General features: G+C 38.7%; 1 protein-coding gene across 4 annotated transcripts in view; it reads left to right on the top strand.

Annotated features, from left to right (window-relative positions):
• The first annotated feature begins 561 nt into the window (after positions 1-561).
• Tbc1d5 (TBC1 domain family member 5) overlaps positions 562-27,019 on the top strand; it is a 436,877-nt gene continuing 410,419 nt past the window's right edge. For 2 of the 4 annotated variants that reach the window (XM_075980962.1, XM_075980961.1), the window contains exon 1: positions 562-831. The gene's annotated coding sequence lies outside the window, so the exon portion shown is untranslated. The remainder of the gene's footprint in view (positions 832-27,019) is intronic. The other 2 variants (XM_075980968.1, XM_075980963.1) reach the window with 1 other exon arrangement.

Here is a 27,019-nt window from a genome sequence, read left to right as displayed (position 1 = left end):
TCAGGATTAAGCAGGGCAGAGAGTGATAAGCTAGGGTGCTGTGTTCTGCCAAAACTGTCAGTCATTAGATGGTTAGGGAGACTAGATTTAGGGTATGAAAAGATAAAGCCTACGTGGTTTTACCGGCGTGGGCTTGCTAGAAAAATAACATCTCTGGGTTCGCACAAAGGTCTTCACCAAGTGCGAATGAGTCTCTCCCAACAGAGTTGGGTGGCAGGAGCAGTTAGCATGTCTACGGCTGGAGACCAATGATGAAGGGAAGGCCATTGACAGGTGACAAGGAAATGTGAGTTCCTAGGCAGGAGCGCTAGCTTCCCAGGACGCTCCCAGGGCTGACTTCCCTCCTCGCCAGTCCCTCTCAGGGAAGCTGGTGGAGCGTGGGGGCTTCGGGTTGCGGCTCCTAAACGCCGGCTGGGCCGGGGCAGCGCCTTGGGCCGGGGCGTGCTCTTTGCCTCCTCGCCGGGCGCCCGCAGGAATCCCCGGCCTGGCGCGAGCCCGCCCGCTCGGCCGCGCGCACCAGGCTCGGCCGCGCGCTTGCGCACCGGCCCGGGACGCGAGGGTAGCAGAGGTGGAGCGCCGGGAGGGCGCGCGGCGGGAGGCGGACGCCGTTACGGCGCGAGCGTGGTCACGTGCCCGCTGGTCACCGCCGCCACCTCCCGCCCTCCTCTTGCCGCTCGGGCCGGCAGGTTCCACGAGAGAGCCCGGCAGACTGAGGGGGAAAGAGAGAGAGCGAGCGAGCGAGAGACAGAGAGAGAGAGAGAGAGAAAGAGAGAAAGGAAGGAGGGGAGGAGGATTCAGGGAGTAGGAGCTGGGGAGCCCTGCTACGCACAGGTAAACACATCAAGATCACGATGCTAACGGTGGAAAAAGCGCCTCGCCTCCCCGGCGTCCTCCCCGGCCAGCCGCCCACGCCGTCGCTCCCTCCCCGGCCTCCCCTCAACCTTCCCTCGCTGGGTCCGTCCCGCCGCCCTGAGGCCTGAGGCGGCCGCGGCCGACCTGCTCCGCGTTCGCTCGGCCGTGGGTTCGGGCGGGCTGGGGAGGAGGCGGGCAGAGGCTCGATCGGCGGCGGCGGCGGGTGGGCGGGCGGGCGAGGCAGCTCCGCAGTCCGCTCTCCCGCTCCACTGGAGGCCTCCGAGGCCCCGGAGCCACCGGGCAGAGCCGGATGGCTCAGCCAGCCCCACTTCCTCCTTGGTCGGTTCCCCTGTTCATTTCAGCCCTGGCAGGACGTTTCCTTCACAGGCCGGAAGTCAGGCTGCTCCTGTCCTGGGACGAGCAGCCTTGTAGAGACAAACCCTGCTGCTGCCTTCATTTGTTGTACCGCTTCTTAAGTATTCACACCAGCTTGAAAGTTCGAGGCCTGTCAGGAACCTAGGAAAACTATGGTGAAAGTTGCCCTCCCTCCTGTTTTTCTGAAAGTATACTAATCTTCCCAAACATTCTGTGCAAAAGCGAACTAGAGTTTGGTCAATACTAGTTATGAATAGTAAAGAGTTTAAGTATTTTAAGTTATTAACTAATTCAGCTTTTTAGTAGTTTTTGAAGTTTACGGTTTTTTTTTATACCTGCCCCCCCTCCCCACTCCCCACCCCCGCAATCGCTTTCTGAAGAATCTCATTTCTCAACTTTGAGTTGAACGGAATCCAGAAACTTTTAACATGCAGGTTACATGTTAAACTGATTGACTGAAATGTTACCGCTTTTCTATGTGTAGTACATCAAGATATAATCCATAAAACCAGATACTATTAGTGCTGTGCTATGCACAGAAGGCATCAATTATAGGCAACATAGAAAAAGAAACCTTTGAATGCAGTGGCAAAGAAAAGCGCTTTTATGTTGTCTTTGAATTTGTAAAGGAATACAGCAGTGTGCTAGAGAGTACTGGTCAAACCTGGCTCACTCGGGTTCTTGTTAAAATGGGACGCTAATTTAGTAGATGTCATATTGATGCAGCGGTGCTGAACAAGAAAGACCCTGTTCTATACCCAAGATGTAGGTAATGCCTGGACCTAGAGATGGCCTGGTATAGGAAGGTTCAGTGAAGGGTGAAAGTAGAGTGAGCCAGCTCTGGAATTCAGGGCAACGAAAAGTACAAAATTCCATGTTCTGTATGTTGTGTGATGCCCGCTTCACATGTTTGCTTTGGGTCTTTTGTATTTTGCTATAATAGTTTGGTGTACTTCTTGAGAAACTTGCTCCCCAGGTCGCTGAGTTTTAGTAAGACATAGGCTAGGAATCTTGAGTCCACATGAAATGCTGGATGAAAGTGTTTTTATTGGTAAAAGCAGTGTGTCATATCTCAATTGGGTAGTGTATTCTCGAGATATGAAGCAGACTTTTCTAAACATTTGAGAGACACAAAGGGTGTTCTAACTGGATCCAACTTTTCTTTTCATGTAATTGAGTTTAAGGTGTTCCATATAACATCCTATGCTTTCCATACATAAAAATGGTTGTACTATTATTTTTATGGTACAAGTAATAGAATGTAGGGCCCTTGCACAAGCTAAGTAGTTAAGTTTTAAACAACTTTCTGAAAGTCTTACTACTTCCAGTCCTATAATTGTTATAACCTGAATTTTAGTTATTACTTTAACTTGCTGCTTTATATTCTAAACATATTACATATCTTAATTCACTTTATCTTCACAACTAAGGAAATAGAAACTGGAATGGTAAATCACATTGCTGATTTACATAGCTAATACTAAGCTGAATTCTGACTAGTTGACTTAATTATCTTGTATAACTGCCTTATTATTATTTAGAAAGAAAATTGATGAGTTTTCTTTGTATTGCTGATTAGGAGGTTTATTTTCATTTTAAAAGTAAAAATTGTCACTGTTTTATTTCCTCTGTTTTCTTCTAAAATGAAAAGCCTTAATTGTAAAAACCGAGAAGCCTCAATGCCTATGTTTCTCTCCGAGTGAGATGAGTACATGCACTTGGAAAGTTGTGTTTTGCTTGTGCTTGTTTGCATATATTTGCTGTCCCAATCTCTTAAGTTTCTTCTGTCACTGCTAAGTGTAAAATGTTTTGTCTTTGCTTTGACTTGGGAAATTTTTTAGTCCTTCATGTCCCACATATGTCTGCTCCTTCTTCCCTCATACATAGCTCATATGATCCCTTTTTTTCCTATGCTTTTATCCCAATGCTTAGCTTTGGGATATTGATTAAATTTCTTTGTATTTATCACTTTATATTTGTTTTCTTCATATTTAGACTTAGAGTTTAACCAACTTACTGAGTTTCCATTTGACTGTTAAAGGCAATAAAAACTGACCGTTGATCATTAACAAACTTGAACCCTGAAAAAAGTAGGAAAGCTAACCCATGAGTAAAGGATTATATTTTAAGTTGAATAGTATGTTTTATTATAAATTAATATATCCCCCTTCCCTCAACACTCTTTTTGTGTCATTCTCTGTTAATCTAAATAGTGATGCTTTATGTATATCTAGAGCAGTTTGGGTAGATCACTAGAATGGTAGCGTATGTTGTGTGAACTGAAATGAGAAATTATTATTGCTTGTAGTATTTTTCATGTATCTCTTCATTGTTTTAGTTCAACTGTTTTGAAAAACAAATTCTATTTTTGGGGGGTTGTGAAGTTATATCTTCACATTCTGTAATTCTGACATTTAGGTCAAACAAAAATCTATTAAAAATTATACTTGAAAAATAGACCTTAGGCAGAATAATGGTAATCATAAATATTCCTAGATTATTTTTACAGTGTTTTGCTAAGGAAACATCCTATTTTTGACATTCTAACTAATATATTGGCTCAATAGCTTTACAATAATGGTGATACAGAAGAAATCTGTGTAAAATTTTAATTTGAAACATTGTAGTTCTTTTTGTATTGGCTAATCATCCATTATAAAATCAATTTATTAAATAAATTATTTAGAAGTGATGGTACTATTTAACCTCTGAAGAGCCTCCTGACAGCACATCTTTTCCATAGTTTAATTGATTGTATGTCTCAATTGCAGCATCTTGCCGGGCATGATAGTGGTTGTCTTTAACCCTAGCACTTGAGAGGTAGAGACAAAGTAATTTCTGTGTGATATAGGCCAGCCTGGTCTACATAATGAGTGAGTTCCAGGCCAACCAGTGCTACATAGTGAAGCCCTGTCTTAAAAAAAAAAGGCAGCATCTCAAGATGACAAGAAATTATTGTATGTATATTGTAATAACACCTCTGTGATTAGATGGAAAGAATCAATAGTTTTCATGTTTAAGTCTGTATGGGTGAGGTGAGATAACAGGTTTTGTGGATTAAACAATGCAGAATTTCATAATTTGTTGAGCCTTGATCAATGGCTATATAAGTTCATTATCCTATTACAGAATAACCTTATAAATACCAGTAAAGAGTTGCCTAAAATAGACATTGGGAATTATTTGGTTAGTACAATTTGTTTGAGATGAAAGTCAGAATATGGTGGTGAAATTGGTCAAATATTATGACTGTACCAAGTTGCGTACAATTAAAATGGTTAACGTGATTACAGATCTTTTGTGTTGGAAGGGCTGATGAATTAGCTCTTCTGTTGTGTTAGAGAAGAGTTTCTCCTTTCTTCCCCTCCTTGTCCTTTATCTCCTTCACTGTGGAGAGACAGAAGTCAAACACTAAAGTTCCATCAATATTTCCTTAGTGGGGTTAGAAGTAGAGCAACATTCTTCTAATTGTAGGTTAGTGTTTGTGAGATCAGCTTAGTGGGTTGCTACTCTGATTTTCTAAACAATTAGAAAATATCAAATGTATTATGCACAGTAAATATAAATGTGGTTATTATGAAATTTTTGTTTTAGTTATGTGCTCCTGATTGTAAAATATCATTTATTCCTTGATATGGTATTAATTTTTGTTGTTGTTTGACAAGGAGTAGTATGTAAAATATTGGTGCCACTGTAGATACTAGAAAGCAGATGTGAAAATTTTAACAAGGATCGTGGACAGTTGCTTAGCATTTTACGCTGTTTTCATGTACTGCTAACCAGCTCGTAAGAATGGTTGAGCAGGAAGAGCACCAAGGCTAATCTGTGAGCATATGGTGAACAGCCCACAGAGAAGTGGCAGGAGCATGGCTTGGAGATGTTGATCTAATTTTTGAGTCTTTATCAGTAAGAAGTCTGTATTAATTGGGAATCACTTAGGAACTTTACATAATAGATCCTTATAGTCTGTTTACTTATAGAACTTGAACATAGACTCATTAAAACTGTGATTTCAATTTTTATTAGTTACGTTAGTTATTTGAAAGCTTGATATTAAAGACTCTTGAAAAACTAAGTAGGTCTCAAGTTGTTTTGTAAAAAAAAGTTTTATTTTACTTTGATACTACCACAGGGCATCTTATTCTAGAGAAAAGAAGGGAGAATTGTTAATAGTATTACTATCTAGACACAGACACTACTGAGTAGAAATTCTGATTCTGTTGTTTATTAGTGAGATAGCTTGGAAAATATGTGTAACATTTTCATAAAATTATCTCATAAAGTTTAAATGAGATAAGTTGTTTATATAAATGTCTGGAAGTTTATGCTCAGCAGACCCTGATTAATAATGGTAGATACCTGTTTCTTTACACTTCTCATTCTTTCAGTGTCTGTAATCTCAAATTGACCTTAGATCTTAATTTGTACATTTATGGGATTTTAAAATACTGTTTTGTAGCGATCAAGACCATGCATTCAGAGATTAAGAAATGCTCTTTATTCAGAAGAAAAATAATACATGTTCTTTCTGTTGTGGAACTGCTCAGTTTCTTGAATACAATATGGACAGAAAATGATCTTCCTCCCTCCCTCCCTCCCTCCCTCCCTCCCTCCCTCCCTCCCTCCCTCCCTCCCTCCCTCCCTCCCTCTTCTATTTGGTTTCACTGTGTAGCCCTGGCTGTCCTGGAATTTCCTCTGTAGATCAGGCTGTCCTCTAATTCAGATCAGTCTGCCTCTGCCTCTCAAGTACTGAGATTAAAGGCAGAGAGTGAATTATTATTATTGTTGTTGTTTGTTTTTCTAGACAAGGTTTCTCTGTAGCTTTGATGCCTATCCTGGAACTAGCTCTTGTAGACTGGGCTGGCCTTGAACTCACAGAGATCCACTGCCTCTGCCTCCTAAGTACTGGGGTTAAAGGCCCACACCACCACCACCCGGCGAGAGTGAATTATTTTATCAGTCTTATTCTACTAGGATTTTTTTGGTAGGAATTATTGAAAAAAGAATGAAGTCTTTTATGTAATAATCTGTTGTTAGCATTGTATCCCATATGTTTAAGGTGACTCTTTTTTTACCTTGCTATTTTATAATCTTAAGCAAATGTATTGAAGTATGTTTGGATAAACGTGGCTTTAACTGAATAGTCTAGTTCAGTTTATCTTTTAAAAGTACTGAGTTTAAAAAAGTCCCGAGTTTTATGGATTTGAATGATAAGTCAGTGACAGGAGGTCCTTAACATTTTTCTCCTCTGAACAGATGTCTTGGCCTGCAGTGACTCCAAATCCCATAATCTTTCCAATTTTCCCCTCTACTAAGTAAGTCTCAAAAAAGTGACATTTTTATTGTATGTGATTGATTTAATTCAGGCAAATATTGCAGCTGAGTAAAGACTTCATCCTAGTGAAAAATATTTTGCTATGAATAAAATGTTAGATTCTTTATTTTTACTTTTAAGAATTTAAGGGCTGATTTTCTCTGTATCTTATGTTCAGAATAATGTTTTTTTGTATAATAAGCTGTCTTCACTTGAAAGTTTTTAATACTTCACTATGCTGAAATATATTCAGTGCATTCTTTCTGTTTGTTAATTTGTTTTTCAGAGACAGGGTTTTGTTCTGTAGCTTTGATCTGCCTGGTATTTACTATGTAACCCTCTGGCTTCTCCTCAGCCTTCCAAGTGCTGAGATTACAGGATTGGGGCAGCACACCTAGCTGAGAATTCATTTTTTTTTCTAGAAAATAGTAACTTTAAGAGATTATTCAATAGAGGAAAGTTAATCCAAGAACTAAGTTCACTAATAATGGAATTGGTCAGTAACCAAACATGGGGCTATGAACAGCTGAGATGCTTGCCATAGAAAGAAGTGTCTATACTCCCATTAGGTCTGGAGTAGAGATGAGAGCCAGTAGTCTTATCCAAATACAGAAGCCATGGCTCTGGGAGGAAACAAACTAGTTTAGTTTCTGCGGCTGTGATAAGATGTCAACTTTATTAGGTTTAAATTTGTCCAGTAAGTCAAGTAGTAGTTACATCACATGCACGTTCAAGAGCAGAGAGAAGTGAATGCTCTTCCTCTGCCAGCTTTCTTACACTGTTACTCAGCTACATTCTTTACTCTTATTCAGTTCAGGGTCCAGTGGATGGGATGCACCACCCACAAAGTGCTGGGTCTTCCTATGTCTGTTAACAAGACCATGCTCTATAGGATTGCCCACTGTCTACTTGACTGAGAGAATTCTTCATTCGAATTATCTTTTTAGGTGATTCTAGGCTTTGGCAAGTTGACATTTAAAACTAACCATCATAGTAGGGTTGGATGGCAGAAGCTAGTGCATCAGAGGGATAAACAGTATGAATGAAACTGGGGTTCTGGAAGAGACAGTACCTGCCAGGGGTTCCCCAAGAATTTGGAAAGAGGAGAAGTAATGACTGTAGTGCTGCCTGTTCACTGACCACATCTTTGCCTACGGTTAGAGGTGCTAGAGAAAAGCAATTACCCATGAACTGAGGAGCACAGGCTAAATCTTGGGAATGATTTTGAAAGCTCAGCGGTTTTCTTGGTGGTGTATAATATTCATCAATATATCTATATGTATGTGTAACAAATTGTTAACTAGAATTTAGGATACATATTTTTTTTTATGGATTTTGAAATTGAAATATAATCTTTCCTCTCTCCACTTTGCCCATAACCCTCTGCTTCCCTTTTGCTCCCTTTCAAGTTCATGGCCTCTTTTTTTAAATTACTGTTTTATACATGTGTTCATGTGCATACACACATACACACAAGTACAGCTTTCTGAACGTCTAGTGTTATTTGTGTGTATGATTTTGATTGATATTGGATAAAGAATTAGGGTCCTCATTTCTGGTGAAGTTTATTTCTTCCACTTTTAATGTCTCTTAGTTGCTTGTAGTTCTTTGTTTAGGGTTAGGTTTCTGTGGGATTTTCCCCTTCCACGATGATATATCTATTGGTGATGTACTTACACAGGTCTTAGTTAGCCAGCTTTCAACAGTCCTACAGCAAATTTCCTAGTCTTTTGACTGTGCAATATTTCTACCTCCTTTTCTAATATGTTCCTTGTAGATGGAAGTTTCTGTCCTGCCTGATCTTGCAGCCACTCGGTCCCAAAGAAACACACAGAGGCTTATATTAATTATAAACTGTTTGGCCTATTAGCTCAGGTTTATTATTAACTAGCTGTTACATCTTAAATTAATGCGTAATTCTTTATCTTTGTTTACTCACGCATCTTGGTACGTTTTCTCAGTACAGCGTTCTCATCTTGCTTTCTCAGTGTCTGGGTTGTGACTGCAGACTGAGCCTTTCGTCTTCCCAGAATCCTCCTAGTCTGGTCACCCTATCTATACTTCCTGCCTGGCTACTGGCCAATCAGCTTTTTATTAAACCAATGAGTGACAGATTTTTACAGTGTACACGAGCATTTGCCACAGCAGTTCCTTGAGCCTTAGGTATAAAAGTTGTGCTGAGCAACAGTTGATCTTTGCATGTTAACCAGTTGTTTTCCTTGATGGTCTGTCTGCTGCTGCAAAGAGACGTTTCTTTGGTGAGAAGTGAGAACTGCACTTATATCTGAAGATTTGGAGCTAGAAACTGAAGAGGAGATAGGACATGTGGCATTTGTCTTTCTGATGCTGGGTTGCCTCAGTATAATTTCTGGTTTGATTTACCTGAAAATGTCATAATTTCCTATTACTTTACAGCAGAATAGTTTCTTATTGGAGCAGCAGTGAATGTGGCTGAGCAAGTATCTGTGGAGTAGAATGTTGAGTCCTTTAAGCAGATGCCAAGGAGTGATACAGTTGGTCTTATGAAAGACTTGTTTTTAACTTTTTGGGAATTCTCCACACTGATTTTCTGAGTGGTTGCACTAGGTTCAATCCCTTTAATAGTTAGTGAGGATTATCTATTGGCCGCAATTTTAAGGATGATAAATTTTTTTTTCAAGATATTTCTTAGCCACTTTTATTTCTTCCTTTAAAAACTCTCTGCTCAGATCCATATCCTGTTTCTTGAATGGCTTATTTGTTAAACCCTATGCTTATTGAGTGCTTTATATTCTGGGTATTAATCCTCTGCCAAATGTATCACTGACAAAGATCTTTCCCTCACCCTGTGGTCTTTCTCTTCACTTGCTTGGATATTTCCTTAGTTGTTAGGCTGCTTTTGGTTTTGAGGTTCCTCTTGTCAGTGTTGGCCTTAATTACTGAGCAAAGGAGTCTGTTCAGAAAATTCTTTCTTACACATGGATAGCATGGATAGCATGCTGTCTATATTTTCTTCTGGCAGTATTTCAGGCACACAGTGCAAGGTGATAGGTATGGGTCTAATTTCATCCTTCTACATCTGCATATCCAAATTTCCAAGCACCATTTGTTGAAGATGTGGTCTTTTCTCCATTGTTTGGTTTTGGAATCTTTGTCAAATATTAGATGACTGTAGTTACGTGTAGTCAGGTTTAGATCTTCTATTTTGTTGCATCAGTCTGTTTTGTGCTAGTTAGTCATAATGCTTTTATTACTATAGCTCTGTAATACATCTTCAAATCTGGAAAGGGGTTCTTCAAGCATTGCTTATTTTGCTCACGATTGCTTTGGCTACCTGGGGTCTTTTCTGATTTTATGTGCATTTTAGGGATGTTTTTCTATTTCTGTAAGAATGAGGTAGGGATTTTGATTTTGATTGTATTGAATCTGTAAATGGCTTTTTGAATGGTCAGTTTCATAATTTTAAGTTTTAGTGATGAGTATGGGATATCTCTGTGTTTCCTATCTAGTGTCTTGATCCATTTTTTTTTTTCTTCAGAGATTTGAAGTTTTAATTGTTGAGTTCTTTCACCTTTTTGGTTAGATTTATTCCTAGATATTTTCTTTTCTTCAAGGCTACTGTGAATAGGAGTGTGTCTCCCTTTCTCAGCATGTTTATTAGGTCTCTGATTTTTTTTTTGTAACTTGATTTTATATCTTGCCACTTTGATGAAATCGTTAGACATTCCTAGGGATGTCTTATGTGTAATACAGTATCATCTGCATATAAGGATAGTTTGACTTCTTTTGGTATTTGTAATCCTTTAATGTCTCCTGGCTTCATAGGTTTTAGAGTGCTCCTTTTGTTTGGGTGTATATTTTCTTTGAGAATCTGGTAGAATTCTGTTCTGAATCTGCCTTAGCCTCAGCATTTTTTATTTATTTGTTTGTTTATTGTTTTTTTGGCCAGAAGACTTTCTTATTTTTCTGTTACTATTTAATGATATACATATTTTTTAAAAAAATTATTTCCTTATAATATTCTAAATTTCTTTGGTGTCCATTGTAATGTTTCTTTACTCATTTTTGATTATGTTAATTTGTGTTGTCTTTCTTTTGGTTAATTGGCATCTGTTGATCTTGTTTATCTTCTCAATGAACCTGTTTTTAGATCGATTGATTCTTTGCCCTTTTCTTTGTTTCTGTTTCATTAATGTCTGTTATTATTATTACTTGTCATCTGTTTGATTTGGGTTTGGTTTTTCCAAATTTGTGAGTTTTATCATTTAGCCATTTATTTGTTTTTTTTTTAATTGTAGGCACTTAAAACTATAAATTTCTCTTGTAGAACTGCTTTTCATGTATCTTAGAGGTTGGATTTTCTGTGTCTTAATGTTCATTTAGTTCCAACACTTTTCTTTCATGATTTTTTTGACCCATTTGTCATTCATTGATTGTTTAATCTCCATGAATTTTTGTACTTACTAGAGATTTGTTGGCTGTGTTAAGCTTTATTTACTTAGTGGTCAGATTTGATAAATACATATATAAATATAAAATTGTTTCTGTTCTTTTTTTAAGTTTCCTAATATTTGTTTTGTGTCCCAAGATATGAAACTTCATGGGCTGCTGAGTAGAATATGTATTCTCTGGTGTTTGGGTGAAATATTCTGTAGCTATATGTTGGATCCACTTGATGTGTATCTGAACTTGTTTGTGTATTCTATGTATTGCAGAAAGTGGAGTGTTGAAACCACCCATCTTAAAGGTGGATGTTCCTTTGTGTCTTTAATTTCAGTAGTAATATCTTTTTAAAGTTGGGTGCACCAGAGTTTGGTGTATATATGTTTAGTATTGTAATGTCTTCTTAGTTAATTGTTTCTTTGATTAAACTAAATCATCCTTCTTTATCTTTTCTGATTGGTTTTGGTTTGAAGTCTTATTTTGTCAGATAGTAGGATAGAACTTGCTGAGTTGTTCTGCTTGCATTTCATGATGCGTTCTCTTCAGTGGTGCTCTTTAATGATGGATTGTTTCCACGTCATCCCATGTTCAGTATTGCTTAGACATTTATTCTTTTTATGGTTCATTCTCTTTTTAGTTCTTTGTTTCTTTGTGTTATCTTCAAACTCTTCGATTAAGTTTATAAATTTTTTTTTAATTTTGTGTCCTAGGTTCATCTATGTAATTATCACATGAGAGCATTTTTATATGTTTTGTGGATTTTTGGGGTGATGGTGGTGTATACTGCTTTATTCTTTCATATTGTTTGTGTTTTTCTGATGAAACCTGGACATGTGGACTATATTTGCTGATTGTGTGTCTGATATGGTCACGATTGAGTGGGACAGAGCACAGGTTATGTGGGTCAGATTGGGTCTGAAAATTGGATATAATGTAGATGGTGTGAAGTCTAGTAGACGCAGGGACATGTGCTGGTATGTGTTTGCCTCTTGATCTAAGCCTGGAGGTTGGGTGGTGTGGGTGTGGCTAACCCGACGAGGCCTGGACACTGGATGTGGGACCCCAGTTATACTGGCAATTTAGGAAGCTGTATGGAGCGAAGGAGCTGGTGACTTCACTAAGCTGGGTCTTGGTGCAAAATGGACAGGGTTGGGGGAGCTAGTTCAGGTGGGTGGACTGCAGTTGGAGAGGAATATACGTCTCCCACCTAGTTTTAGGGCAAGCATGGGCTCTCTGTGGAGGCACATGGGATCGGTGGTACAAGTGGTACCTTAATTGGTGTGTGGAGGAAGTGACCCAGAGGAGCAGCAGCTGTTGATAGTCAGTCCTAGAGTAGAGAGGCTGGGTGTAGTTGGAGACACAAGTCTGGGTTACTATATAATTTTAAGCAGTGGAAAGAAATAATTATCTAAAACTAGATATGAGTACTAGCACTTACGTTCAGTTCAGGTATTTACTGACTGGCACTTATAGTTAGATAAACTATTGAAATGAAAATTGGCTCTTGGTTTGGTGACACTCAAAGTTGTGGGAAGAGATAATTTTAAAAGAGGTAATTTTCATTTCTAATGAGTGTGTGATAAGAGATGCATAATGAGGTTTTGTCAGAATTCAAGGGAGGAAGGAGTAATCCAGTTTTGGAGTTTGTGAGCTTCCTTCAGCTGGCAGGAAACTTGAGCCATGCTTTGAAGGATAACTCGAGTTGGCAAATAGGCAAAAGGAAGGACTTTGCAAAGGCACACAAGCCGCAACAAATTTAAAGCAGGTATATAAAACTTGAATCGGGTCAGCTAGAGCATCTGGTTTGTAGCTTGCAAGATAGGATTGCAGAGCAAAGTTGAGTCCAGATTATTTCTGATCTCAAGCTGAAGATGAGTTTAGGAGTGCTGAATTGTAAGTTGGAAAACAGTTATATAATAGCTCAGGCAGTGGAAGAGTGGTAGGCATAAACTCACAATTGGTTTCTTCTTTTTATGTCTTAAATTATTCATTTAATCTAAGTACCTCCTAATGTAAGGCTTTTCAGTCTGTGCCCAATTTTTTACTCCCTTCTCCTATGTTATTTGGAAATTCAGAATAATTAAATTATGTGACTTTAAAGAATTGGGCAAATGCTATTTTGTTTTCAAGTTGCACATGACTTCTTGGTTAATCTGATATTCTTGAAAACTTACTTTTTTAAAGAAGGAATGAGAAGCACCAATTGTGATTTAGTGTCCTTGGCAGAGTTTTGAAAGAGTGTGTTATTAGGAGCTAGTTAACTATGTTACTTCTGTATGATGGGATGCAGTAATTTCACAGGAGTTTGAGGAAATTTTCCCACTGTAGAAATTTAATGTAGAAATTTTTCTAATGTAGAAAATTTTGTAATGTAGCTTCTGATACTGAAGAGTGACAGATTTGCAGTATGACATTTAAGTTTAGTAAACATATCTTTTAAAATACAAAATCTTACACTTGAATGAGATCCATTTCACAAATTGGTTTTAATGTATATTTTTAATTTATTCTGATAAGTGAGATAGGTGTCATTTGGTCTATCTGATCTCTTCCCATTCTCCCTGTTTTTATATGTTCAAATCTAGATTCTATTACATCAATCCTAGAGGAATTTAATAAATTATTATTAATTTTTATTAGTTACTAAGATAGGGTTGGTCTGGGGACACCATTACCACGACCACCACCACTACCCCCACTATTATCGTTGTTAATGTTTTCTAGTGATGATTTAAAAATAATGTTTCTTTTTATTTTTTAAGAATTTTATATATCTTTTTATTATATATACACATCCCCCAGCTCCTCGCAGATCCTATCTCTTTGCTTACCCAACTTCATGTTGTCTCTCTTAAAAATAAAGATTTTTAAAAAACCCACAAAAAATAAAGCCACAGAGTCCAGTTTGTATTGGCTGAGCATGGAACCGCCCTGGACTGTGGTTGATACACTCAGTGTCACTCCATTAAAGAAAACCAGCTCTCCCTCTCCCAGCAGCTATCAGTTACCAGGAGCTCTCTGGATAGATAGGTATGGGACTTAGCTTGTTTATACAGGTCTTGTGTTTTCACAGTCTGTGTGACTCCATATGCGTGTGAATGGCAGAGGACAGCTCTGTAGAGCCGGGGCTCTCCTCTTTACAGGGGCTCCAGGTATTGGACTCAACTTGTCAGGCTTTTGTGGTTAAGTGATTTATTGGCATCTTTTTTTTCATTGTTTCTTTTATTTTTGAAATTATAATATAATTATTTCACCTACTCTCCCTACTCTCCCTCCAAACCATTCCATATTTCCTTCCTTGTTCTTTTTCAAACTCATGGCTTTCTTTTGTCATTAATTGTTGTTACTTGTATATATGTACATGTAGACATATGTATTTCTAAATATAACCTGCTCAGCCTGTATAATGTTACTTGTATATATATTTTTGTGACTGACCATTCAATAGTATTTTTTATTGAGAAAAGGAGAAAAAAAAACAAGTTTCCACCTCCTCCCAGCCTCCCATTTCCCTCCCCCTCCTCCCACCCTTCTCCCCCTCCTCCCACCCTTCTCCCTCTCCCCCCACTCCTTTCCCCCTCCCTCTCCAGTCCAAAGAGCAGTCAGGGTTTTCTGCCCTGTGGTAAGTCCTAGGTCCTCCCCCCTCTGTCCATATCTAGGAAGGTGAACATCCAAACTTGCTAGGCTCCCACAAAGCCAGCACATTAAGTAGGATCAAAACCCCGTGCGTCTTTTGCGTCTCCTCAGCCCTCATTGTTCGCCATGTTCAGAGAGTCCAGTTTTATCCCATGCTTTTTCAGTCACAGTCCAGCTGGTCTTGGTGAGCTCCCAATAGATCAGCTCCACTGTCTCAGTGGGTGGGTGCACCCCTCGTGGTCCCGACTTCTTTGCTCATGTTCTCCCTCCTTCTGCTCCTCATTGGGACCTTGGGAGCTCAGTCCAGTGCTCCAGTGTGGGTATCTGTCTCTATCTCCATCCATCACCAGATGAAGGTTCTATGATGATATGCAAGATATTCGTCAGTATTGCTCTAGGATAGGGTCATTTCAGGTTCCCTACCCTCAGCTACTCAAGGAACTAACTGGGGACCTCAGCTTGGGCACCTGGGAGCCCCTTTAGGGTCAGGTCTCTTGCCAAACCTAAAGTGGCTCCCTTAACTAAGAATTGTGGTTCCGTGCTCCCCTGTCCAACCTTCCTTTATCCCAATCCTCCTGTTTCCCCAAGGCCCCACCTCCTTCCCTTCTAACTTTTCTCTCCCCATCTCCCCTTAGCCCCATCCCACTCCACCCCCAAGATCCCACTTTTCTCCCCGGCAATTTTGTCTACTTCCCTTAGCCAAGAGGATAACTATATGTTTTTCCTTGGGTTTCCCTTCTTACTTAGCTTCTTTAGATTCACCTATTGTAGATTCCGTGACCCTTATTTATGGCTAGAAACCAATTATGAGTGAGTACATCCCATGTTCATCTTTTTGGCTCTGGGATACCTCACTCAGGATAGTGTTTTCTATTTCCATCCATTTGCATGCAAAATTCGAGAAGTCATTGTTTTTTACCACAGCGTAGTACTCTAATGTGTATATATTCCATACTTTCTTCATCCATTCTTCCATTGAAGGGCGTGTAGGTTGTTTCCAGGTTCTGGCTATTACAAATAATACTGCTATGAACATAGTTGAACAAATACTTTTGTCATATGATAGGGCATCTCTTGGGTATATTCCCAAGAGTGGTATTGCTGGGTCCAGGGGAAGGTTGATCCCGAATTTCCTGAGAAACCGAAACACTGACTTCCATAGTGGTTGCACAAGATTGCATTCCCACCAGCAATGGATGAGGGTACCCCTTCCTCCACAGCCTCTCCAGCAAAGGCTATCCTTGGTGTTTTTGACTTTAGCCATTCTGACAGGTGTAAGATGATATCTCAAAGTTGTTTTGATTTGCATTTCCCTGATTGCTATGGAAGTTGAGCGCGACCTTAAGTGTCTTTTGGCCATTTGAACTTCTTCTGTTGAGAATTCTCTGTTCGGTTCAGTGCCCCATTTTTTAATTGGGTTAATTAGCATTTTAAAGTCTAGTTTCTTGAGTTCTCTATATATTTTGGAGATCAGACGTTTGTCTGTTGCGGGGTTGGTGAAGATCTTCTCCCAGTCAGTAGGTTGCCTTTGTGTCTTAGTGACAGTGTCCTTTGCTTTACAGAAGCTTCTCAGTTTTAGTAGGTCCCATTTATTCAATGTTGCCCTTAATGTCTGTGCTTCTGGGGTTATACATAGGAAGCAATCTCCTGTGCCCATCTGTTGTAGGGTATTTCCCACTTCTATCATTTTCAGTGTGTTCGGGCTGATATTGAGGTCTTTAATCCATTTAGACTTGAGTTTTGTGCACAGTGATAGATATGGGTCTATTTTCATTCTTCTACAGGTTGACATCCAGTTGTGCCAGCACCATTTGTTGAAGATGCTTTTTTCTTCCATTGTATACTTTTAGCTCCTTTATCAAAATGAGGTGTTCATAGGTCTGTGGGTTAAAATCCGGGTCTTCTATTCGATTCCATTGGTCGACTTCTCTGTTTTTATGCCAGTACCACACTGTTTTCATTACTGTCGCTCTGTAATAGAGTTTGAAGTCAGGGATGGTAATGCCTCCAGAAGATCCTTTATTGTATAAGATTGTTTTGGCTATCCTGGGTTTTTTGTTTTTCCATATAAAGTTGATTATTGTCCTCTCCAGATCTGTGAAGAATTTTGATTGGATCTTGATGGGGATTGCATTGAATCTATAAATTGCCTTTGTTAGAATTGCCATTTTTACTATGTTGATCCTCCCAAACCAAGAGCAAGGGAGGTCCATCCATTTTTTGATATCCTCTTCAATTTCTTTCTTCAATGCCTTAAAGTTCTTGTCAAACAGATCTTTCACTTCCTTGGTTAGATTCACCCCAAGATATTTTATGCTGTTTGTGGCTATCGTGAATGGTGAAGCTTCTCTGATTTCCCTCTCTGCTTCCATATCCTTTGTGTATAAGAGGGCGACTGATTTTTTGGAGTTGATCTTGTATCCTGCCACATTACTAAAGCTGTTTATCAGCTGTAAAAGTTCTTTGGTGGAGTTTTGGGGGTCGCTTAAGTACACTATCATATCATCTGCGAATAACGAAAGTTTAACTTCTTCCTTTCCAATTCGAATCCCCTTGATCCCCTTATGTTGTCTTATTGCTATTGCTAGAACTTCAAGCACTATATTGAAGAGATATGGCGATAGTGGACAGCGTTGTCGTGTTCCTGAGTTTAGTGGGATGGCTTTGAGTTTCTCTCCGTTTAATTTGATGTTAGCTGTCGGCTTGCTGTATATAGCTTTTATTATATTTAGGTATGACCCTTGTTTCCCTAATCTCTCCAAGACTTTTAACATAAATGAATGTTGAATTTTATCGAATGCTTTTTCAGCATCTAATGAAATGATCATATGGTTTTTTTCTTTCAGTTTATTTATATGCTGGATTACATTGATAGATTTTCGTATGTTGAACCAGCCCTGCATCTCAGGAATGAAGCCTACTTGATCATAATGGATAATTTTTCTAATGTGTTCTTGGATTCAGTTTGCCAGTATTTTGTTGAGGATTTTTGCGTCGATGTTCATGAGTGAGATTGGCCTGTAATTCTCTTTCCTGGTTGAGTCTTTGTGTGGTTTTGGTATCAGAGTAACTGTAGCTTCATAAAAGGAATTAGGTAATGACCCTTCTGTTTCTATATTGTGGAATACATTAAGGAGTATATATATTAGGTCTTCTTGGAAGTTCTGGTAGAATTCTGCATTGAAACCATCTGTCCTGGGCTTTTTTTGGTAGGGAGGTTTTTGATAACAGCTTCTAATTCTTCGCGACCAACAGGTCTGTTTAGATTGTTCACCTGGTCCTGCTGTAACTTTGGTATATGGTATTTATCTCAAAAAGTGTCCATTTCTTTTACATTTTCCAGTTTTGTGTTATACAGGCTTTTGTAATAAGATCTAATGATTGTCTGAATTTCCTCTGTGTCTGTGGTTATGTCCCCCTTTTCATTTCTGATCTTATTAATTTGTGTATTCTCTCTCTCTCGTTTGATTATTTTGAATAGGGGTTTATCAATCTTGTTGATTTTCTCCAGGAACCAGCTTTTTGTTTCATTGATTGTTTGTATTGTTTTCTGTGTTTCTATTTTGTTGATTTCAGCCCTCAGTTTGATTATTTCCAGTCTACTCCTCCTCCTAGGTGAGTCTGCTTCTTTTTTTTCTAGAGCTTTCAGGTGGGCTGTTAAGTCTCCATTGTGTGCTTTTTCTGTTTTCTTTAAGTGGGCACTTAGTGCTATGAACTTTCCTCTTAGCACTGCTTTCATAGTGTCCCATAAGTTTGAGTATGTTGTTTCTTTATTTTCATTGAATTCAAGGAAGACTTTAATTTCTTTATTTCTTCCTTAATCCAGGTATGGTTCAGTAGTTGACTGTTCAGTTTCCATGAGTTTGTAGGCTTTCTGGGGGTAGCATTGTTGTTGAATTCTAACGTTAATCCATGGTGATCTGATAAGACACAGGTGGTTACTAATATTTTTTTCTAATTGTGTAAGTTAGCTTTGCTACCGAGTATGTGGTCAATTTTCGAGAAGGTTCCATGAGCTGCAGAGAAGAAGGTATATTCTCTCCTATTTGGGTGGAATAATCTATAGATATCTGTTAAGTCCATTTGCTTCATTACCTCCATTAATTCTCTAATTTCTCTGTTAGGTTTCTGTTTGATTGACCTGTCCATTGGTGAGAGAGGAGTGTTGAAGTCTCCTACTATTAGTGTGTGTGGTTTGATGGCTGCCTTGAATTTTAGTAATGTTTCTTCTTCGTACGTGGGCGCTTTTATATTAGGGGCATAGATATTCATGATTGAGACTTCATCCTGATGAATTGTTCCTGTTATGAGTATAAAATGTCCCTCTTCATCTCTTCTGATTGATTTAAGTTTGAAGTCAACTTTGTTAGAAATTAGTATGGCCACACCTGCTTGTTTCTTAGGTCCATTTGCTTGATAAGCCTTTTCCCATCCCTTTACTCTGAGTAGGTGCCTGTCTTTGTGGTTGAGGTGTGTTTCTTGTAAACAGCAGAATGTTGGATCCTGTTTTCGTATCCAATCTCGTAGCCTGTGTGTTTTCATAGGTGAGTTGAGCCCATTAACATTAAGTGATATTAATGACCAGTGGCTGTTAACTCCGGTCACTTTTTTAGTAGTAGGGTTAGTGTGTTTCTCTTCTCTGAGATGCGCTGGTGAAAGGTCTCTAGATGACTGAGTTATTGTGGGCATTGTTGGACTCCTTGGTTAGTGATTTTCCTTCTATTATTTTCTGTAAGGCTGGATTTGTGGCTCCGTATTGTTTAAATTTGTTTTTATCCTGGAAAATTTTGTTTTCTCCATTTATAGTGAACGAAAGCTTGGCTGGATATAGTAGTCTGGGCTTGCTTCCATGATCTCTTAGTTTTTGCAGTACATCTATCCAGGACCTTCTGGCTTTCATGGTTTCCATAGAGAAGTCAGGTGTAAGTCTGATAGGTTTACCTTTATAAGTAACTTGGCCTTTTTCCTTTGCGGCTCTTAATATTCTTTCTTTATTCTGTATATTTTGTGTTTTGATTATTATATGTCGAGGGGATTTTTTTTTTTGATCCAGCCTATTTGGTGTTCTGTATGCTTCTTGAACCTTCATAGGTACATCTTTCTTCAGGTTGGGAAAGTTTTCTTCTATAATTTTATTAAGTATATTTTCTGTACCGTTGAGCTGCACTTCTTCTCCTTCTTCTACTCCAATTATTCTTAGGTTTGGTCTTTTTATTGTGTCCCAGATTTCCTGAATGTTTTGTGATGAGAATTTGTTGGTTTTCCTGTTTTCTTTGATCAGTGTGTTTTTTTTCTCTATGGTATCTTCAGTGTCTGACATTTTCTCTTCTATCTCTTGTAATCTGTTGTTAGTACTTGTCTCTGTAGTTCCTGTTCCTTTACCCAGATTTTCCATCTCCATTCTTCCCTCGGTTTGTGCTTTCTTCATTGCTTCCATTTCATTCTTCAAGTCTTGAACTGCTTCCCTAACCTGTTTGATTGCTTTTTCTTGTTTCTCTTGGTTTTCTTGCGTGTCTTTGAGCGATTTATTCATTTCCTCTACCTTTTTGTTTGTAATCTCTAATTGTTTATGGCAGTTTTTCACCTCCTGTTTAAGGTCCTCTATTATTTTCATATAGTTCACTTTTGAGTCGATTTCTTCTATTTCTTCAGGAGTAGGGTGTACAATTCTTCTTATTTCGGGATCCCTGGGTTCTGGTGGTGTCATGTTGCCTTTCAGGTTGTTGGAGGAATTCTTGCCTTGGCGCCTTCCCATCTCTTCCTTTAAATGGAGCCAGGAGAGGCCTGGTGTCTTGGTCCAGTCTTTGCTGTGATTGACTCTCTGGGTATATCTCTTCAATGTAGAAGCAGGAACCATTCCCGTCCAGATGGGATTCCTCAGCAACTAAACAGGGCCGCCGGTAGCCCAATGATCCAGGGCCAAAAGGATGAGTGGAGCAAGGGGGGGCGCGGTATCCAGGAGTGCACAGGAAGCCTGGCACCGGAGCTGAAGGTGCCCGGACTCCCTTACAGGTAACCCTGAGGCCTGCCTGGTAGGCAGGCACTCACCGCTCTGGGTGGGTAGCCTTAGTGTAGGAGCTTAAAACTGTACTTTAGCACTGGTCCTAGTAGACAGCAGGGCAGGGTTGGGGAGGGGTGCTGGGTGGGCTGGGTCGTGGGAAAGAAAGACAGCCCTGCAGAAGGAGCTGGGGGAGGGGGGTTTGTGCTCTCTTCTGGGACAGTCCGCCCCTGGATAGCACACACTCACCCGTCCAGATGGGATTCCTCAGCAACTAAACAGGGCCGCCGGTAGCCCAATGATCCAGGACCAACAGGGTTAATGGAGCAAGGGGGGGGGGCGGTATCCAGGAGCGCCGATTTATTGGCATCTTGTTTGCAGTCTAATTTTTACAGAATCATAGATAGGAGAATTTTGATCCTTAAGTGTTTATAATATAAAGGAGGTTGACAGTAAGTATTAAGTCACAATACAAAAGGCATTAAAAAGAAACATGAAATATAAACACTGAATTGATACTTTAAAGAAAGAAATTGCATTTATTATGTCTGAGATATATGTTTCTATCATTTTACTATTTCTACTGCCTCTGCCTCTCAAGTGCTGTGATTAAAGGCATGCACCCACCACTGCCTGCCACAAAATTGGTAAACATCTTACAGTCTGGTGGCATCTCAAATGTGAGGAAAGTTATATATTTTGAGAATAACAAAAGCCTTTAGGTCTTAGAGAATGAGGCATTTTGCTGAATAGTAAAAAATTTAAGACAGAACATCCAGACATGAACTCTGGAGTGTGCTGGAAGAATGTTGAATCCATTTGGTAACTGACAGGACTGAAGAATGATATTAAGAAGAGGTAGTTGAAATTTATTTCATGAGAGACTACCCAAGGGCTTAGAAAAGGAGACAGTATGTTAAATTTAGAGTTTGAGTCTCTTGATCTCTGTTTGTAAACAAGAGGAATTAAGGGAGGGGATTTATGCTGTTTTAAAGCAATTGTTCTTTTAACTGGAAGGAAAAGAAGTTAAAGCTGACAAAAATTGTTTATTTAATTTTAGGCCTGGAATAGATAGTTAGAAGTTAAGGAGCCCAGATTTATTTGTATGGATGTCTAAGACTACATAACTGTTAGCTGAGACCATGTGTTCTGGAATAGGAACGTGAATTTGGTCTTTGAGCCATAATGGGTTTCTTTCTGTCATACACACTGTAGAAGAGGAAAAATTCAAGTTTAGAGGTCAGAAGAGTAGTCAAGGCTGGTACCAAAGATTTATGGAGGCATATGTAGATTAATTGATTCATAAAAGATTCATAAAGGAAAGAATATTGTAAAGCTTAGTAACACTGTATCTTTTTAACAGTAGCTTGTCTAAGGTACCTGATTGGTCTTATCACCATGTGGCAGTGGCTTACTGGCAAGATTCGGCATGTCTTACTCTGATGGCAGCTCCATGGTGGCTCTTTGACTCTGCCTCCTTTCTCCCAGCATGCCATTTAGTTTTCCCCACCTAGCTCTGTTCCCCTACAGCTCTGCTATAGGCCCCAAACAGTTCTTTTATTAACCAGTGAAAGCAACACATAGACAGAAGGACCTCCTACTCCTTCACTATTTCTCCTTTTCTGTTTAAACAAAAAGGAAGGCTTTAAAATAGTAAAATTACATATAATAAAACAGGTACCAAGCAAGAAGTACAGTTACAATAAGTAGATTTAATCTTTTATTATAACTTAGGAAAACTATAACTATAAATTCTTTAACTCCATAGGATATAATATTACCTAAATAAACAGGAAGTGCATTGCAAGCAACTTCCAAAACTCTAAAATTGACAGAGACATCTCACTGCCTGTGCAGTCACCCAAAGTTTTTCTGTACCGTTGGGGCGTCCATCTTCAGCCTGCAGGCTGATAGTTTCCAGCAGACTTTTCCATGAAGCAGGAAATTTTAAAGTCAATTTCACCTATATTGGCAGTTTGTCAGTCACTTTTTTTTTCTGTGTCCTGCAGAACAGACTCTTATGAAGCAGGAACCCAAAGGATCATCTCACCTTTTGGCAAGTTCAGCAGTCATTTCTCTGTGGATTCTGCATATCCAGTGAAGCAGTCCAGGCAAGAGCAGTTTCTTGCCCTATGGCTAACCAACTCCATAAGGAGCCTGTTTAATGCCAAGCCTCCTCTTGAAGTAGATTGGTGCTACCAAGAGCACATGTGTCTCACTGTGATGAAAATTCCTAAATTTTTAAAACATTTTAAATGCCATATTCTGAAGGTCTCTTAAAGATTTGAAGAATACCTATCTAACTGAAATATACCTCTATACATCTAGAAAATCTAACATGACTACAAGCTTGATGATTAACTATTAACATATATTTCTTAATTATACATTACATTTTTAAATGAGCTGCACAAACACAATACCATTATCAAGATCAGAAATACATATACATAAAACAAAATTGACCTTAAATTTGTATCAATAAATCAAGATCCGCACCCATGCAAATCTCTATAGTATATCCCCCTTTAAATGTAAAAGAACATTTATAAACAATATTTGGGAATATGGGAGCAGTTAGACCTTTGTTGAGGTTCTTGAGGCCCCAGGAATAATGCTGCCTTTATCAAATGAGCCATGGAAGTGTTTTTCTTCTTTTAAATTTTGTAAAAAATGAGAAAGAAACTAGTCAGATTCTATTAACATTAAATAGAGATCACCAGTGAAATCACATGTTTTGGTTTGGGTTTTACATTCATGGAGATGTTAAAAGTATGGATTCAATTTGGTTATAACAGGTTTACTGAATTTTTTCCTGTATGAGTTTGTTAGGTAAAATTTGTGTGTTTCTAAGGATTTGTTGATTCATATTTACTATCTAGCTTGTTACTAGTTATTTATTATTTTCTCTTGCAGTTCATGTTAAATTTGTAAGATTGGTAGTAATGCTTTCATTTTCACTGATGATTCTAGTTCATTGCCCCCGCCTCCCTTTTATAAACCAGTTTTAGTCATTGCCAATTTTATTCATCCTTTTGAAAAACCAGCTTTGGATTTTGTTCATTCTTTCTGTTGATCTTCTTTAATTTCTTAATTTTTCATTTTTTCTTTCCTTTGGAATTAACTTAAACTAGCTCTTCTTTTAGTCTTTAAAGCTAAGCTTTTGATTTGAAATTTGTTTATTGCAAGTGAACAATGTCTTTTTTTATTGATTTTTATTGAACTCGACATTTTTCTCTGCTCCTCTCCCTTCTCCCCATTCAACACTCCCCAAAGGTCCCCATGCTCCCCATTTACTCAGGAGATCTTGTCTTTTTCTACTTACCATGTAGATTAGATCTATGTAAGTCTCTTAGTGTCCTCATTGTTGTCTTAAGTTCTCTGGGATTGTGGTTTGTAAGCTGTTTTTTTTTGTTATTGTTGTTGTTTTATGTTTAAAAATCACTTGTGATAATTGTCTTTCTGTTTCTGAGTTACTTCACTCAAAATAATGTTTTCTAGGTCCATCCATTTTCCTGCAAAATTCAATATGCCATTATTTTTTTCTGCTGTGTAGTACTCCATTGTATAAATGTACCACATTTCCTTATCCATTCTTCAGTTGAGGGGCATTAGGTTGTTTCCAGGTTCTGGCTATGACAAACAATGCTGCTATGAACATAGTTGAGCACATGTCCTTGTGGCACGATTGAGCATCCTTTGGATATATACCCCAAAGTGGTATTGCTGGGTCTTGAGGAAGGTTGTTTCCTAATTTTCTGAGAAATCGCCACACTGATACCCAAAGGGGCTGTACCAGCTTGCATTCCCACCAGCAATGCAGAAGTGTTCCCTTTTCCCTACAACCTCTCCAGCATAAGTTGTCATCAGTGTTTTTGATATTGGCCATTCTTACAGGTGTAAGATGGAATCTCAGAGTTGTTTTGATTTGCATTTCTCTGATGACTAAGGATGTTGAACATTTTCTTAAGTGTCTTTCAGCCATTTTAGATTCCTTTGTTGAGAGATCTCTGTTTAGGTCTGTTTTCCATTTTTTTTTATTGGATCATTTGTTCTTTTGATGACCTTTTTTTTGAGTTCTTTATATATTTCCACACATTTATCTAATTTCTAATTTTCCTTCTGTTATTGAAGATAGCTTATTTCTTTGTACCCAGAACAGATGCTATGTATGAGTTCAGCCTTTCTATGTTATTGAGACATAATTTGTGGTAAACATATGGTCTTTCTTAGAATAGTCTTTCTTGGAGAATTCTGTGCATGCCTGAGGTGAATGTATAGTTTTGTGTTGTATTTCGTGTTCTCTCTCATGTATTTCACTCTGTATTCACATATGTGTACATATATAAGTGAGTTCTTGTTAAATTGTGTAATTACTAGTTTGTTTTCTTACTTCTTTCTAGTTGTTCTTATGCTATTTCATTATACCTTTTTCTCCTTAATTTCCTCTGTATCTTTTATTTCTGACTAGTTTTTGGACTGAATTATTTTGATAATTATTCATTTCCTTTTGTATATTTAAAATTGTCTGGTTTTGGTTAACAAGAACATTACTATTAACATACTAAATTTATAACATTCTGGTTGAATCTGATCCAGAAGCAACTGCCATGATGAACAAATCTGTGCTCCGTCCTCCTTTTTCCTTTGCTGTTGTCATAAAGTATGTCTGCTGGCAGAGGCCACTTATTTCTTCCCAGACGCTTAACTCTAAATAATCACACAGCACTCTATTATTTGCAATAATGTTTGGCCAGTAGCTTTAAATGTATTACTAGTTGTATATGATTATTACCATTGTGCATGGAAGCTCTACTGTGTTGGGTTTGTTAACTGAGGGGCACGGGTCCCTGAAGGTATCTATATGGGGAAGCAAAGACAAGAATAAAAACCAGATGCAGATTGACTTTGTCAACCTGGATCAGACTTTGGGGAGTCTCTTGTCAGAGGGTTCATTGTCAGCCTATTTAAAATACAGTACAATTTGGAAAAGGTTTACAGGCTATAATTCCAATTCTAGGTGCACAATAAAGCTTGAGGTGTGGCTACATAGAAATTCTTTTCAAAGTGCATGTGACTATAAGGGTAGGTTCTATAGCTCAAAGGCCTAGAATGTAGAATGCTTTTTGACTGATATAGCACAGATGTCAGCAGGCCATAAAGTACATGTGACTTCTTCCCTAGATCCAGATGGGTAATGTTCTAGGGAGTGAAGAGTCTGGAGTAATTATTCTGGGGTTTTGGGTGGTATCTGTCTCTTTAGCAAAAGGTGGGTGAGGTCTTCCTCCATAGATAACAAAAAGGTCATCAGGTTGCTAACAAAATCCACTCTCAACTTTCTGGATGGAATGCAGGTATTTGATTTTTATTTCTTCCACCATTGAGATACCCCTGTGTGATTAACATTCCTGGTTCTCTTAGTGCCTCTCAGTGAGTACAAGCCCTCTGTACCCTCATAGGAAAGAAGAGGAGGCTCACAAGGTTCATGAAACCCTCTTGAGAACTTTCTGCCCCTTAAGATTATATAAAAGGTAAAACAATTGGATGGGGTGGGACTCTTAAGAGGTGTTGTTGCCTGTCAGTTGCTCCGGAGACTTCCTGGTAATTAATTGGGTTGCCTTTAAATTGCCTATGATTCTGTAAGCAACCCCAGAAAATTCATCAGTTTCACTAATTTGTATACAATCCATTCTTTGGTTTCCCAGTGCCTTCTCTCATGTAGGAGGAATAGTTATTTAATTATATATCCTTTGAAGAATACATACAGAATGTGGTAATCAAGAAATACATGTAGGAGTATGACAATGGATGTCTCTTATATATTAAATGACTGTGGGACTGGGCAGAGGGATGTAGGAGAAAATGCACCTGAAGTCAGAACAGTGAATTTTAAAGAATAGCCAGTGGCTGGCCTACATTCCAGATCTCCTTTAGGTGGTTCTTGCTTGTAGAGACCCTGGTGCTTGATCACTGTCTAATTTGAGGTAATATCCTAACCAATCACAACTGCTAAGTTTCTACAATATAAGTGGTTGCTCATGTGCAGTGAAACATCTCCGGATCCTTTACCAACCAACCTGCATTGGTGTCTTGTTGGAGGATACCCTGGTAATGGCCGCAGAGGTGTGTCACTGTGTGAGTATGTGTATGTGTGTGTAACAGGCTTCTTGTGTATGTACTAAGCAGGCATTACATTGAACCTTACCCTCAGACTCATAGATTTATTATGAGCAGTTGGCTCTTGTAATTATGGACATCAGAAAGTCCCAAATCTGCATTTTAGCCAATTTGGAGCCCAAAAGATCTAGCATGAAAATTAAAAGTCAGGAAATGTGATGGTCTGTGTTCCGGTTAGTAAAATGGCCAGCTTGAGACAAGAGCCAGTGCTTAGTTTTACTATGTAGGCAGGAAAGGACTGATAA

This window comes from Microtus pennsylvanicus, chromosome 7 (genome assembly GCF_037038515.1).
Source record: "Microtus pennsylvanicus isolate mMicPen1 chromosome 7, mMicPen1.hap1, whole genome shotgun sequence".
NCBI classification, from domain to species: domain Eukaryota; kingdom Metazoa; phylum Chordata; class Mammalia; order Rodentia; family Cricetidae; genus Microtus; species Microtus pennsylvanicus.
This window is presented reverse-complemented; position numbering and strand designations above follow the sequence as displayed.